This window comes from Gossypium arboreum, chromosome 12, assembly GCF_025698485.1.
Source record: "Gossypium arboreum isolate Shixiya-1 chromosome 12, ASM2569848v2, whole genome shotgun sequence".
NCBI classification, from domain to species: domain Eukaryota; kingdom Viridiplantae; phylum Streptophyta; class Magnoliopsida; order Malvales; family Malvaceae; genus Gossypium; species Gossypium arboreum.
This window is the reverse complement of record NC_069081.1, coordinates 5,948,521-5,964,381: the sequence shown is the minus strand read 5'-3', so window position 1 is coordinate 5,964,381 and position 15,861 is coordinate 5,948,521. Positions and strand designations below refer to the sequence as shown.

General features: G+C 35.2%; 1 non-coding gene across 1 annotated transcript; it reads right to left on the bottom strand.

Annotated features, from left to right (window-relative positions):
* Window positions 1-8,603: 8,603 nt before the first annotated feature.
* LOC128285965 (small nucleolar RNA R71) lies at window positions 8,604-8,710 on the bottom strand. The gene has a single exon (XR_008276512.1). It is a non-coding gene; the product is annotated as a small nucleolar RNA R71 (small nucleolar RNA).
* Window positions 8,711-15,861: the final 7,151 nt, after the last annotated feature.

Sequence of the window (15,861 nt, the reverse complement as noted above, 5' to 3'; positions counted from 1 at the left end):
TTATACACTATTTAGCTTGAACGTTATTATAAAATGTTAATGATTTCATTTAAACTATAGCAAAGTAATAGTTATAGTATGTTTTATATCTATAACTTTGTAAGAATTATATAAGGCGTCTGCAAAAAAGTTTTGAAGTTAGTTTGACTTGAAGTAGTGACATATCATACTCAGATCCAAATATTAGGTCAGGTTTGGCGTGTTACACTCTTCTCTAAGGGTAATGACCGAAAGCCCTAGTTTAGGGGCTAGTTTGTAATTGTCATTTTTTGGTCGAATGCTCTAAATGAGCAAGAACCGAATGTCCTAAGTTTAGTTTTGTGTATTCTTGCAAATTGGTTGAGGTTAATGTCTTATGCAGAATGTTATTATTGATGTGGTTTCAACCTTCCAAAGCAAACAAGTGTGTGTCTCTAACAAAAAACCCGTAAATTCGTGTAAAATCGAAAGTGATAGTCACGACACACGGCCTGTGCCTGGCCATGTGGGTTACACAGACGTGAGCTTGAGCATGTGGGCCCATTTTGAAAAGTTATTAGAGCTGTGTTTGGGTGGAATAAGGGAGTTTAGTAATATACCAAAATTTATTATGTATGTTGTTGTATGTTAGTTCTTTGAAAACATGCTAAAACATGTAAAACTGTATACTCGATTGCATGTTTGTGTGTACGAGTAGGGGCGTATATTCGATTGAGTCGAATCAAATTGAGTTAAAAAAATTGAGTTAGTCAAGTGGACATATCCTATTTTAGCAACCGAACTCAACTTGGATTTTTTTCGAATTGAATTGAATCAAGTAAAAAAAATTCGAGTCAAGTGGAGCCCAGTTAACAAATCATATTGTTTATACTCAATGTTGCATTTACATGAATCGATTATTTAACTACATAAATAATATAATAGTTTTGCCTTTTAAATTGGGAAAACATTTATCAAAATGACGTAGTTTTGTCTTTTCTTATTCGAATTTTTGGATAACTCGAATTGTGTAATTCATATTTGAGTTAAATCGAAAAACTTTATTTTTTATTTGATTTGATTTGAATAACTCAATTAACTCAAATAACTCGAACTATTTAATTCAAGATTAATTTTTTTATCGATTTTTTTGAATTGAATTGGATTTTGCTCACCCCCATGGTTAAGTATATGTTTACAATTGTGACATGAAATTGAATAACTGTATGTGAATGATTGTGGTGTGAAGTGATTATGTAACTTGTGAATCATAATGTGGAATGGTATGATAAGTATAAGAAGTGAGATAATGGAACAATTTTGTATGAAATTGTATGTGTATTGAATGGTGAATTGAACTTGAATTTGACATGTGTGTATTTACATAAGATTTTTTATATTATCTTGAATCATAGATTTACTATTGAGTGTTTTGCTCAGCGTACGATTTTTTTGTGTGCGCAAGTTAGATCCAATTTTGAGGTTACGAGCATCAGCTTCAGCATTCAGACAAAGATCTTGGACTCAATAATGTTAGTGTACTTTCTTTCGTAAGTTAAATGGCATGTACCTAGGTTTGGTTGATTTTGGTGTAAAATTATATCTATACGCACTTTTGGAATAGAATTTGGTCAATAGGATGTGGTATGAATATGAGCTCTAAATGTGGTTTGAAATGTATTAAAAGCTACAACTATCTATGGCATAGATGAATGGATAGGTATGTTTAAGACTTGAAATGTAATATACTAGGTAGTTAACTTGTAAGTGATACGACATTAATATATTGTTGATTTAGGGTGTTGAAGTGCATCAATTGGTGTTTGAGGACTGCTTACATTGCTGATATTAGGGGTGTGTGTGTGTATTATGCTTTGCTTGGAAAATTGCATGTTGAATTGAAATGAATTTGCAGAAACATTATGTGACGTCGTGACGTTGTTCAGATGTCGTCTCGACGAGATCTGAATGCAAACGCATGGTGCGACACTGGACATTGGTCATTGTGACAAGGGTTGACAGTATGTTGCGTTGCGACGAGGAACTTCCTCACGTCGCAACGTCAACCTTGTATTTTTAAATCTTTAAAATTTGTTCCTACTTCTATCTCTGATTAAATTTAGGGTTTTCGTAAGATTGTGTAAGACCTGAAAATGATTCTATATCATGTTGAATGCATGTTTTGGTTGATTTTAGACATCTAATAATATAAATTGATTGTATATATGTTGGATTTGATGCCTTAAGTGTAGTATTTTCTTCTAAGTACACGTGTAAGTTTTTTGAACAGATTGGTTAATAAAATTATTCATGAATTACATTAATATTTTGTATATTGTCCTCGCGTAGTTTTTGCATGTAAAGAAAAATAGAAGCAAATGTTGCTCACTACTAAGCAACATTACGTGGTTGGATTGTAATACGGAAAGACAACTTATATTAGTAGACAACCTAAACATGTCCTTAATCTAATCGAAAATGAGCAAACTGATTAAAAGAATAATATGCCGCCTATCAAGTCCAATTGGGAGATGCTTTTCCCAAACTTGGTTAGGACGGTCATGCCCAAATCCGGTCGGGACGGTCTGACCTGAATTTCAAACATCATATTAGCCACAAAGGTGACTCTTAATTTAAAATTTTATGAACCACACCAACCAACCGTACACACCACTCATTTGCAAAATATTTCATATACGAAATTAGACCTAAGTGCATGCTTTTCTAAATTAATCATTTCATTTACACAATCAGAAGGTATAGGGCGTACCTTAATACTTGGCAGTCTCCCTTAGTTGCAAAAATGGTAGTTCATTGAATTATCATCAGATTGATCAAGTAATAAAACCATTTAAACAAGAAATCAAGTAAGCAATTATAACATTCAAAAATCCCCCCCCCCAAAAAAAAACAGCAGCCCGTAATGTCTGTTTACTAGTTGAAAATTTTATTTAAAAAGTCTAAGTCTAATCTTAGAACTAAAACCTTGGAACGATCCACATTACCTTCATTTCGGAGTTTAAAATCTCAACACACATACTCTAAAAAATGCCTAGCTATGGATCATCAATTTGCCACCCTCCTCGCTAACCCGGGAACTATTTATCTGTAAGGTTGTAATGCCCCGTAGCCAAGACCATCGCTGGAGTCAAATACGAGGTGTTAACGGACTTAATTCATTACTTATATAGCTCAAACAATTTATTTTTAAAACTTCCAGACAAGCTGGCAATCTACGTTATAGTCGCTTAAAAATTCATATCTCGAGTTCCGAAACTCGAAATCCAATTCCGTAAATTGTTCCTAAAACTAGACTCATATATCTATCTATAATTTTTTTTTCTAAAGTTTTTGGTTGGGCAAATTAGTACAGTTTACTAGTTAAAGTCTCCCCTGTTTCAGGGTTCGACTTCTCTGACCTCTGTGTATTACGAATAAGATTTCTCTCTGTACAGAATTTCAATGACTATGCCCTTTGTTTCTCTTAAAACTAGACTCAATAAAGAATCTGTACATATAAAGAATGACTTCTAATTATTTTTTTTTTACAATTTATGGTGAATTCTTAAAATCAGAACAGGGGATCCAGAAATCACTCTGGCCCTGTTTCACAAAAATTCCAATATCTCATAAAATATAATTCATATACCTGTTTTGTTCAATCCATATGAAAATAGACTCATTAAGCTTCGATTCCTTAACTTATTCATCATTTAAGTCAATTTATACTATTTTTAGTGATTTTTCAAATTCACATCATTGCTATAGCAATATTCTGTTTTATAACAAATTTCACTTTACTATAGATTTCCATGGACTAAATAGCATTTTGAACATACATGGCATCAAATATGATTTAGATTGGCCATTCCAATGGCTAATCATTCACAAACCCTTTTCTTACCAAACCATAACCATGTCATAAAATCATTTACACAAGGTGAATATTTTTCCATACATACCACATTCAAAATACACAAGCCATTTTACCAATTTAGGCCTTCGGATAGTGTGAACGAGTCTTTGACCTATCCCCGATTCTCAAGTCGGCTTGTCAACAACTACAATGAATGAAAAGGAGGGGGTAAGCATAAATGCTTAGTAAGTTCACATGCAAATAGCAAGTAACAAAATCATGCAATTCCACATAAAACATCATTTGCATAAACAATATCAAGACATTCGTGTTTCGTTTGCATTTAATATCTTTCTACGGTTTCATCATACCAAGTTCTCAACCCGAGGATTTAAGCACATACCTGTCAAATTTTCTCATTCACCACACTTACCAATATATCAACTTCGTTTTAGGCATTCTTCTCATTCACTTAAGATTCACCCGTTGAACACATCGGAATATAATTCGAATACGCGGATTTCATGAACGTAAGTGCCATACCCGCAGCTAGACAAACTTAATAGTCAGCGGAACTTATGCAGCCAAGCTACCATGTAACCCGCCCATAAGTGAACTCGGACTCAACTCAACGAGCTCGGGCGTTCGCATCCATAAGTGAACTCGGACTCAACTCAACAAGTTCGGAACTCAAATATCCTAGTGACATGTCACTTGTATTCTAATCTATTCCCAAGGTTCAAACAGGCTTTTTCCTCGATTACACATCTTTGCCGTCTTCCACGGAATATCGAAATCGATACTTTGGTGATAGTTCATACTTATCAAGTAATTCACATAATTACATATTATTCAACAATAACCACAAAACATAACATTTCATGATAATAATAAGCACCATATCATATAAACAACATTAAATTGCTTAAAATGACAATTATGTTACTACATTTACACATGAACTTACTCGATACAAAATATTAGCAATCGAGCCTATTCTTCGTAAACTTTGTTTTTCCCTCGATCGCAACTTGAATCTCGTTTCTCTTGATCTATAATGCCAAATTAATCTTATTTAATACATACATTCATCAAAACAGTCTTTAATATGAACTTTGGCAAAATTACATTTTTGCCCCTAAACTTTTGCATAATTACACTTTTGCCCCTAGGCTCGGGAATTAAACTTCATCCCTTATTACTATGTTTTATGACATGCTGATAATTTTTCCCTTCTATAGCAACATCAAATTCACACTCTAACATGCACTTATGACTATTAGGTATTTTTACCGATTAAGCCCTTTTACTCGTTTTCACTTAAAACCGAGTAGTACAAGTTGTCTAACATAATTTAAAACCTCATATTCTATCATAAAACACCAAAATACACAAATTTCAGCTATGGGTATTTTTCCAAATATGAACCTAGGTTGAATTATTGCTAGCATAAGCTTAATCGAGCTACCGGGATTCCAAAAACGTAAAAAACATTAAAAACGGGGCTTGGAATCACTTACTATGGAGCTTGGAAGCTTGAAACAAACCCTAGCTATGGATAACCCTTGAAATTTTGGCCTAATGAAGAAGATGGACAAAAATTGGCTTTTAATTTTGTTTTTAATTCATTTTAATAACTAAATGACCAAAATGCCCTTCCTACTAAACTTTCAAAAAAATTCCATCCATGTCCAATTTTTGTCCATAGACTTAGAAATTGGTCAAATTTCTATTTAGGACCTCCTCATTAATATTCCAAAGCAATTTCATACTAAAAACTCCTAGAATGCAAGTTTTGTAAATTATTCGATTTAGTCCTTAATTTCAATTTTAGCACTTTAGGCATAGGATTTCATCACAAAATTTTCACACAATCATGCAATCATATCATAAACATCAAAATAATTATAAAATAGTTATTTCTATCTCAAATTTGTGGTCACAAAACCACTATTCCGTTTAGGCCCTAATTCGGGATATTACAAAGGTAAAGTAAGGGGGTGTAAGCTTGGAGAAGCTCAGTGAGTACACAGTCATACAACACAAGTAAACTCACCAAACATGTAAGGATTTGAACATACTTGAACAATTCACATGTAACACAATTTTCTTACATAATACAGTGATATATTGGCAATTTGTGAATATGAAACATAATCAAATTATATACTCATTGGAGAAATATATCTCCAAATCAGACCACGTGACTCATAAAGTTGTACGCTTCTCCATGTAAGTGTAGCATGTATGCTCACACTCTCCAAACACACCACACTATCTACAGTGAATGGAGTTATGCTCAACATTTCCTTATCTCTCCAACGCTATCTTCGAGCCACAATGCCCAACACATAATAAAAAGGGTAAGTACTCACAATCCTATGGCATGCCAATGATAGCCAATGGTTTTAAGTGTTTACATTGCCAATATATCTAATTAATCACATTTTATTACGCAATATAACTAGCTAGCGTTACTGTCGAGCTCGCATTTAACATTTCACAATAATATAATTTTAAACTAATCAAAACTCACAATATCATAAATCCCATAATTCACTGACGGGTTCCTGCATGTATAGATGTACACTATCAATAAAATTCACATGTTATAAAAATCTATATTATAATATTTTTTTTATATCCACTCGCAAGCTTTACATATCCATATATGAATATATATTACATATAAATACATACCTATTTAGTGACCTTTGTGACGTCAAATTTTAGCATACCTTAAAAATCCCATCAATTTATATATTTATATAAAACAAAAACCATGTATAATATATATGTACGACCCCATTCATTATATATAACACCAAAGCCCCAACTAGTATATATAAAGTAATGTTTTAATCCCATTCTTGATGCGTTTTTGGATGGTTTATTATTTAATTTAGTGAATTTGATACTCTTAATCCTTTAATTTCATGTTTTTATACTTAGGAGAGAATAAGGGAACAAAAAGATCCAAAAGGGCCAAAATTGGACAAAACGAGCTACTTTTAGGATCCACAAGGGCTGAGCACATGCCTGTGTGAGCCACACGGGCTGGCCACATGACCATGTGCCAGCCCGTGTCGATATCGCTCCCTATTTCCCCAACACGCAGAAAAATCCAATTTTTAGGGTTTTTGAGCATTCTAAAGTTTATAAAAACACACTAGAAGAAGACCTAAATGAGCACGCAGAGAAGAACAAAGAAATTACTCGAAGAACGCTGTCGGAATCATCTCAGAAGCTGGATCTCCTTTAAGATTGAAAGTCTCCAGTCAACTTATCTAGAAGTTTTTAGGTTTCTTTATGTTTTGTTGTTTTCCTAATTTTGAGATGCTTTCCTCCCAAAGTATGAACTAAATTTCCTAGATACCTAGGGAAGATGAAACCTATGATGGATTTTGTTATTTAATTTCTAAATTACATGATAAATACTTGATTTCTTGATCTCAATTATGTGTACTTATTCCATGTTTTAATGTTTTCAGGATATTAATTCATGATTGATGTACTTATTTCAGTGGAGCAAAAGTCCCTGTTTAAGAGTAGATCTGACATAATTGAGTGGAGTTGCATGTAATCCTAGAAATAGGACGAAATAAATCTATCATATTAGAGTCAAATCTAATAGGGGAATCCATAGGTCGAGTTAATACGACAATAGGGGTTTTAATTAGAAAGAGATTTCAATTAATCAACCTAGAGTTAGTTAGTTTTACTCTCGAAAGAGATATTAATATAATTTAGGGATTTCTACAGATCAAGGCAAGTGAATAAATCGTTTAATTTAGATTCAGAATAATAAGTGAAGTCTAGGTGGATTCTTGCCTGGGTATTGTCTCTTTCATTGGTTCATTCGAATATTTTCTTACTTAATTCTCTGTTGCGTGCCTAGTAATTAGTTTAATTTTAGATTAAAAACAATCCTTCAATTTATGGGCTAAATAATAAAAAGATGGTAATTACTAGTACTTTTAGTCCTCGTGGATACGATATTCACAACTCACCATAACTATACTGCTATTCGATATGTGCGTTTGCTTTTGTCGTGATTTTAGTTAGTTAAGTGAATCATCATAAAGTTTTTAGCGCCATTGTCGGGGACTAAGATATTAGGAACACTAAATTTTATTAATTTAGCCATTTTTTACTTTTATTGCATTTTATTTTTATTTTTATTTTTAGTTTAATTTTGTTTTCTAATTTTTCTTTTGTTTGCTTCTGGCAGGTTCCTTTAGTATATGACTAGAAGAAACCCGTTGGGGCCTCTCGTATTTAACAGTGAAATCGACAGTACAGCTCACAGAAACCGTAGAAAAGCGAGCAGAGTCAACAAAGTACTGTGGAAGAGCAAAAGGAAATCATTAATATTATTAAGGAGATGGCTGAAAATCAGAATAATCAGCTACCTCCTGTAGTATCCGCAAATCTTGCTCCTCGTACTATGTAGGATTATGCTAAGCCCAATTTAACTGGGGCTGAATTGAGTATTGTGAGACATGCTATTGCTGCAAATAACTTTGAACTGAAGCCGAACACCATTTAAATGATCCAACAATTTGTTCAGTTCGATGGTTTGCAAGATGAAGATCCAAATACTCATTTGGCTAACTTTTTGGAATTCTACGACACTTTTAAGATAATGGCATTTCTGACGATGCCATTCACCTTCGGTTGTTCCCCATTTCATTAAGAAATATGGCTAAACAGTGGTTGAACTCCTTACCACGAGGAGCAAATGACTGAGAAATTTTTATTAAACTACTTTCCACCGGCTAAGACAGCTAAACTGAGGAATAATATCTCTTCCTTTGTGCAAATGGATTTAGAAACCTTATATGATGCATGGGAGAGGTATAAGGATTTATTGAGAAGGTGTCCTCACCATGGGTTACCTTTATGACTACAGGTTCAAACCTTCTACAATGGTTTGAACCCCTCTACTAGGCAATTGATCAACGCAGCCGCCGGTGGGACTCTGAATAACAAAACACCTAAAGTGACTTATGAGTTTATAGAAGAGATGTCACTGAATAATTATCAGTGACAAGTCATGAGAACGAAGCCGATGAAAGCATCCGGTGTTTTCAACGTAGATTCGATCACCATGTTGTTGAATCAGGTAGAACTTCTAAATAAAAAGATTAATGGTTTATATGGTTCTACGCAGGTACATCTAATGATGTAGTGCGATACAAATGGAGGAGGGATGAACAATCCAAAATGTCTATCTTACAACCTTAGCATAGAAAGCAAACAAGTCAACTATATGGGTAATACTTTTAGACCTTAGAATAATCCCTATAGTAACGCTTATAATGTAGGGTGGAGGAACCATCCCAACTTCTCGTGGGGTGGTCAAGGAAATCAAAGACAACAACCCCCTCCAGGCTTTCAACAACAACCGTACTAGCAAGAGAAAAAGCCGAACCTTGAGGAGATGCTGACGAAATTTATTTCGATGCCAGAAACCTATTTTCAAAACACCAAAACCACACTAAAAAATCAACAAACATCGATTCAAGGGCTCGAGAATCAAATAGGTCAGCTTGTTAAGCTGATTTCAGAAAGACCACAAGGCAGCTTGCCTAGCAACACCAAAACTAACCCAAGAGAGCAGCTTCATGCAATTACGGTTCGAGATGAAAAATGGTTAGTTGATCCTGAACCAGAACTAAGGTAAGGAAGTATGGTAAGTCAAGGTAAGGTTGGGGTAAGCCAAAACGAACAAAAATTGGTAAGTAAGGAGTATAAACCTAGTGTGCCATACCCAAATGCAACAAAGAAAGACCACACAAATGATCAATTTGGTAAATTTCTTAAACTTTTGAAAAAGTTGCATATTAACTTACTGTATATTGAAGTTCTTCATAGATGCCAAATTTCGTAAAATTTTTAAAGGAGCTTTTAGAAAACAAGCGGAAGTTAGATGATTCGTCGCACGTGGAGCTAAATGCAGTTTGCTCAGCTATCTTACAGAATAAACTACCCAACAAATTGAAAGATCTGGGGAGTTTTACTATTCCTTGTTTAATTGGTAATTTAAGTGTTAATAACGCTTTAGCTGATTTAAGGGCGAGTATTAATTTCATGTCCTATAAAATGTTTAAACAACTAGGTCTTAGGACACCCAAACAAACTAGGATGAGCAATTAATTGACAGATAGAACCATTAGATTTCCTAGGGGTATTATTGAATACATACTTGTTAAAATCGATAAATTTATATTCCCAATTGATTTTGTTGTTTTAAACATGGATGAGGATAGTAATGTACCCTTAATTTTAGGACGGCCCTTTTTAGCAACTGCTAGAACCATCATTGATTTAGGTACAGGTGAATTAATACTTCATGTAGGTGACGATACGATTAAACTCCAACTTCATGATTCTGTTAGGATATCTAGGGATCGAAATGATTATACGAATTCTGTTAATATGAGTAACCTTATGGCTCAACATTCTTTGCAGGAAACACCTCGGAAAAACATGATAGAGCCACGGTCCAACTTATACGATAAAAAACAAAACAACTCATAAAGAAAGAATGCCTCAGATCAATGAACTAGATGAATGGCGGACACATGCCAAGGAGAAACTGAGAATACACGATGCAAAATCGAAGAGACTCCAGGACGAGCTTAAGGATGGAACGAACCAATTTAATGTTGGAGACCAGGTATTGTTGGAAAAAATGGACCCTCGAATTGCCACTTCAAAGCTTAATGCGAACGATGAAACTTCTTTTACGGTACTTAATGTCTTTCTATACAGTATAGTCGAGGTAAATCATTCTGAATTCAGCACTTTTAAGGTAAATATCACTCGACTCAAACCTTATTTTAATAATAAAATTGATAGCGAGAAAGAGGAGTTTCAACTCTGCGAACCACCGTAATCGTGCGAATATGAGGTAAGTCAAGCTTAGACTTTAAAGAAGCACTTCTCGAGAGGCAACCCAAGCGTTAACATTCCTAATTTACTAATTTTATCTCATGGTATTTTTAAAATTAATTAATTTTTAAAATTAAAAAAATGATTTTTAAAACCCACACGGCCTGGACACACAGGCGTGTCCTTAGCCATGTGGATCCTTTGACTTAGTTTTAAACTTTGGAAAAAAATCGACAGTGAGTTACACGGCAGGGCGGCATAGCCCTGTGACCCACACGGCTTGGACACATGGGTGTGTCCTTGGCTGTATGGAGCTTGGGACTTAATTTTTCCAAAAATCGACAGAGACACGACCTAACCTATTCCACACAGGCTTGTGACATGGCCGTGTGAACCATACGGCCCAGACACATAAGCGTATCATAGTTACACGGGCAAGGCACACGGCTGTGTGCGAGACATGGTCGTGACACACATACGTGTAGGAAGTCACATGGGTGTGTGAGAGGTCACACTGGCATGGGAGAAGCGAAGGAGATTTCACATGGCCGTACGGCACGACCATGTAAAGATTGGGCTTATTTCATTAATCACACACTGGATGAACAGGAGATCATACGGGTGTGTGACACCACCATGTAGCCCAATACGGACCTCACACGATCGTGTCCTCTTGAAAAACCCTAAATCAATTTTATTTTGCTTTGTTTTGTCTCATTCCTCCCAAGCACCCAACCCTATCTGCCGCAACTCCTTCCTCATTTTCCACCGTCAGGCCACCAAACTCGTCCAACCGTCGTCCCACTAGCTCGACCTTTCTCTCTATTTTCTTCCTCTTTCTCCATTTCCCAAGCCCCCATCGCCGCACCTTCCCTTCCCCTATACCCTTATCCTCTCCCTTTCCCTTTTCTCTCTTACCATTAACAGCCCCCACAACCACCGTCGAACCCACCTTTTCCCCCTTTTCATGTCGGCCTGAACCACCACTGACCCATGCCCACATGTCCCTCATTTTCCCATTCCCTTCCCTCCCCTCACCTTTACCTAAATAGCAGCCCCTTTCTTTTTTTTCTTCTCCCTTCCTCTTTCCCCTATTTCCCCCATCTCAAAACCGACCCCCACCTCCACCTCTCATCCTGAACTCGTGCACTGACCAAACCACAATAGCCACGACCTCCGCTGTTTTACCCATCGACTGTCGCGCCTCCATACCGCCCACCGTCGGTTTCTTTTCCTCCCCATTTTCTTTTTTTTTATTTATTTTTTACTCTTATTATCATTATTTCTTTATTTTACTTTGTTTTTATTTTCATTGATTTCGTGCTTATTATTATGACTAATTATTGTTGCTTTATTGATTTATTCACTCTTGTTTATTTATTTGCTTCTACTGATGGATTTTGGGATGGTTTTTGATTTAGTTATTGAATTGATTTAATTGATGCATGATACCAGTTTAGTTTCGTTCAACAGGATTATACATTTATTTTGTTTGGGTTGATTTCATTTTTGATTTGATTCTTACTAGTTTTTCTTTTCATTATTGATTATTATCAGTTTTATTTATTTTTACTTCGTTTTTATTTAGGTATTAGCATATAATTTTTTCATGTTAAAAGTCCATTTATTTATTCGTCTAATTGTTGAGCTTCATTTTGGTTATGATTTCCTATTACCTTATTTCTATCTTGTTGGTTCGTCCAATTTATTACAGATCCACTATGACGAACACATGCGGAAAGAGTAAGGTCGCTGTCCTTGCTTTGAAAAGGCGGAAGGGCCTTGGTGGAACTTCCTCCTCGAGTGCTTCCACCGTGGCCCGCCACCCCTACCTTTGATTTGTGGTGGGCCCTTAGGAGGATTTATATCAGCTCCTTCGAGCACGATCACTCAGTCTAGGCCACTGTATCGATTGGGCCACATTGGAGTAGGTCCGCCTCGCTGATGACATTCGCGCCATTATCATCACAGCTCCGTGGGATCGATTCTTTGCCATCATCGAGCCCACCTACATGGAGCTTACGTTGGAGTTTTGCTTGACATTTCTGGTACAGTAGGTCATGACGATTCATGATGAGCCAGGCACCATCACATTCCGACTTAGTAGTTTGGTACGTCAGATGAGTGTTCTCGATTTCAGCGCTGCTATAGGACTTTACACAGAGGAATTCATGAGCGCCGAGAACTTCTTTCGATTTCATCAGCACATCCATTATTCTCCATCTCATTGTTGGACTAAACTTACAGGGAGTTAGACACCATATGATGCGAGTCACTCAAAGGCGACTTCTCTATCTCCGGCCTTACGGTACATTGGTGCCCTTTTAGCTCCTATTTTGACAGGTCGGAGAGAGAGCACTGAAGTCGTTAGCACTCACGATACTTACTTCTTATATAGCATAGCGCACGGGTATATATTTGATTTGGCATACTTCATAGCTCTAGCCTTCTGCCATCAAACTAACCGCTACAGGAAGGGCCCTATCTGTTTAGGCCCTTACATGACTCTCCTCGCTCAACACTTCGGTCTCCTCGACACACCAGAGCAGTCCTCTACACTCACACTAGTCACCTAGATGTGTAACACCCCTAACCCGTATCCGTCGCCAGATTAGGGTTATGAGGCATCATTGAACAAAAGCACAATTCTAAACATTCACACATTCACACAAGTCATATTCATATATATAAACATATGTTCAATTAAATATTACTCATGATTTTATTAATTGATAATAGATATATATAAATCATATATTCAACACTTTAATGATATTCGAATACCTAATAAACATCAAACATTTTAATTCATAATTCTATACATGTACATGTTAAATCAAATAAAACATATCACATGGCATTTAGTCCATTAGCATATACGACATTAATAATTTCACCAAATGATCAAACATGTTTCATTAAACAAATAATTCCTGAATCACATTTAATCATATCAAATTTGGACCATTTTCGAACATTAATGATACAACATATCAAGCCTAGTTGACATACTAAAAATTATGCCCAAATCATCTATATATAGTTAACCATTTTATAACACCAGTAACGACTTAGAGTACACTCAATTTACATGCCAATTATCATACCTAAAATGCATATATCAACCAATCTATTTTTGACCAATTTGGACATTTTTACTTCACATAAAACTCATATAATCTTCTTGATTTACTAATGCACAAATCACTATTCATCATATATCATCCATAATATAAGTGCATACATATATATATATATATTTATATATGAGTTCAACTAACAAATCATAAGTGAATACATTAGCACATAACTTTTACCATAATCCAATTTCCTATTATGAAGTCCAAATCCTAATATGTTAGACATACCATGCCAAACAAATCACGATTTATACATATCATTAATAGAAACCATAAGTGAACATCGAATATACCCTATGCATATATCTTAATTATTACCTAACTAATACATGATATACCTTGGCTCATTTATCAACCATTATATATCTTATGGTCGAAACACATAAACCAACTCCACAAACATCATATACCTTGGATACATTTTCAATATAAGTTCAAACTAAGACCGAATGTTTATACATCTATTAGCTTTATAATCAACCATAATTCACATGAATATATATAAGGGCCAAAACACTAAAATCACAACCAAGCATAACCATCATCAAAACGAAGCATTAAATTCGAGCATAACAAAGTATTAAGCCATTTTTGCATGGATCAAGGTTACATTAACCATAATCAATCATCTCAAGATTAATCCAGCCTATACATGCCATAGATCTGAAAGTTCACTTATAAAAATATTGAAGACAATTAATAGTGTAATAGACTTTGCTGACGATCCCCGAGCTCGTAATTTGAATCCAAAATCTATAAAACAGAGGTAAACAAGAACACACACAGTAAGTTATTGTAGCTTAGTAAGTCATAAGAAAATTAGTCATTACATGAACATTAATATTGAATCAATTAGACCGAATTAAGTAATATATAATCAAATACACATTTTTCATGCTTAAAACTCTTATACCATTACATGAACAATATGTAATTATATTAACTTGACCAAAAACATATAAGTTCATAAACATATATAATTCTCAGATTCGTAATGAAATTTTCACTTGTTCATATCAAATATATACTTACCTTGTCTTTTAAATCATTTAACTTAACACATACCTGACATTTTAGCTTGATTTCACATTCGATCTTGTCTTGATATTGCCCATTGAACCATTAGGGATTGAATAAGATACTCGGATAATCACATATATCGAACAATGCCAACGTCCCAGACGTGGTCTTACATGCTATCTCATATCGATGCCACTGTCCCAGATAGGGTCTTACACGAATCAAATACGATGCCGATGTCTTAGACATGGTCTTACTCGTAACCATATATATCGATGCTAACATACCAGATGTGGTCTTACACGAAAACACATATATTGATGCCAATGTCCCAGACGTGGTCTTACATGAAAACACATATATCGATGCCAATGTCCCAGACATGGTCTTACACGAAAACACATAGCATAGTCCTATGGTTCGTACGGGGATTCTGGACGTTGTAACTCGATCGAATTGAACTCGTAAATTTAGTTCTCATACATATATATGATAAACCATAAATGTAACATCTTTTAATTCCATGCTTGGCATATTTTTGGATGATTTATGATGAAAATTAATGAATTTGATGCTCCTAATCCCTTAAATTCATATTTCTATACTTAGGAAAGAATTTGGGAGCAAAAGGAGCTAAAAAGGGGCCAAAATTGGAGTTTTCAGGATCCACACGAACTGGGCACACGCCCATGTTATCCACATGAGCAGGCCATACGCCCATGTGCCAGCCCGTGTCTATATCCCTTTCTGTTTCCCAAACACGTAAAAAAAGCCAATTTTTAGGGTTTCTAAGCATTCTAAAGTCTAGATAAACACACTAGAAGAAGATCTAAGGGGAGACGCAGAGCAGAAAGCAGAAATTACTTGAAGGGAGACGTTGGAATCATCTCGGAAGCAGATCCACTTCAAGATTGAAGATCTCCATTCAAATTTCTCTCGAAGTTTGTTTGGGTTTTTTTATGTCTTGTTGTTTTTCTAAATTTGAGATGT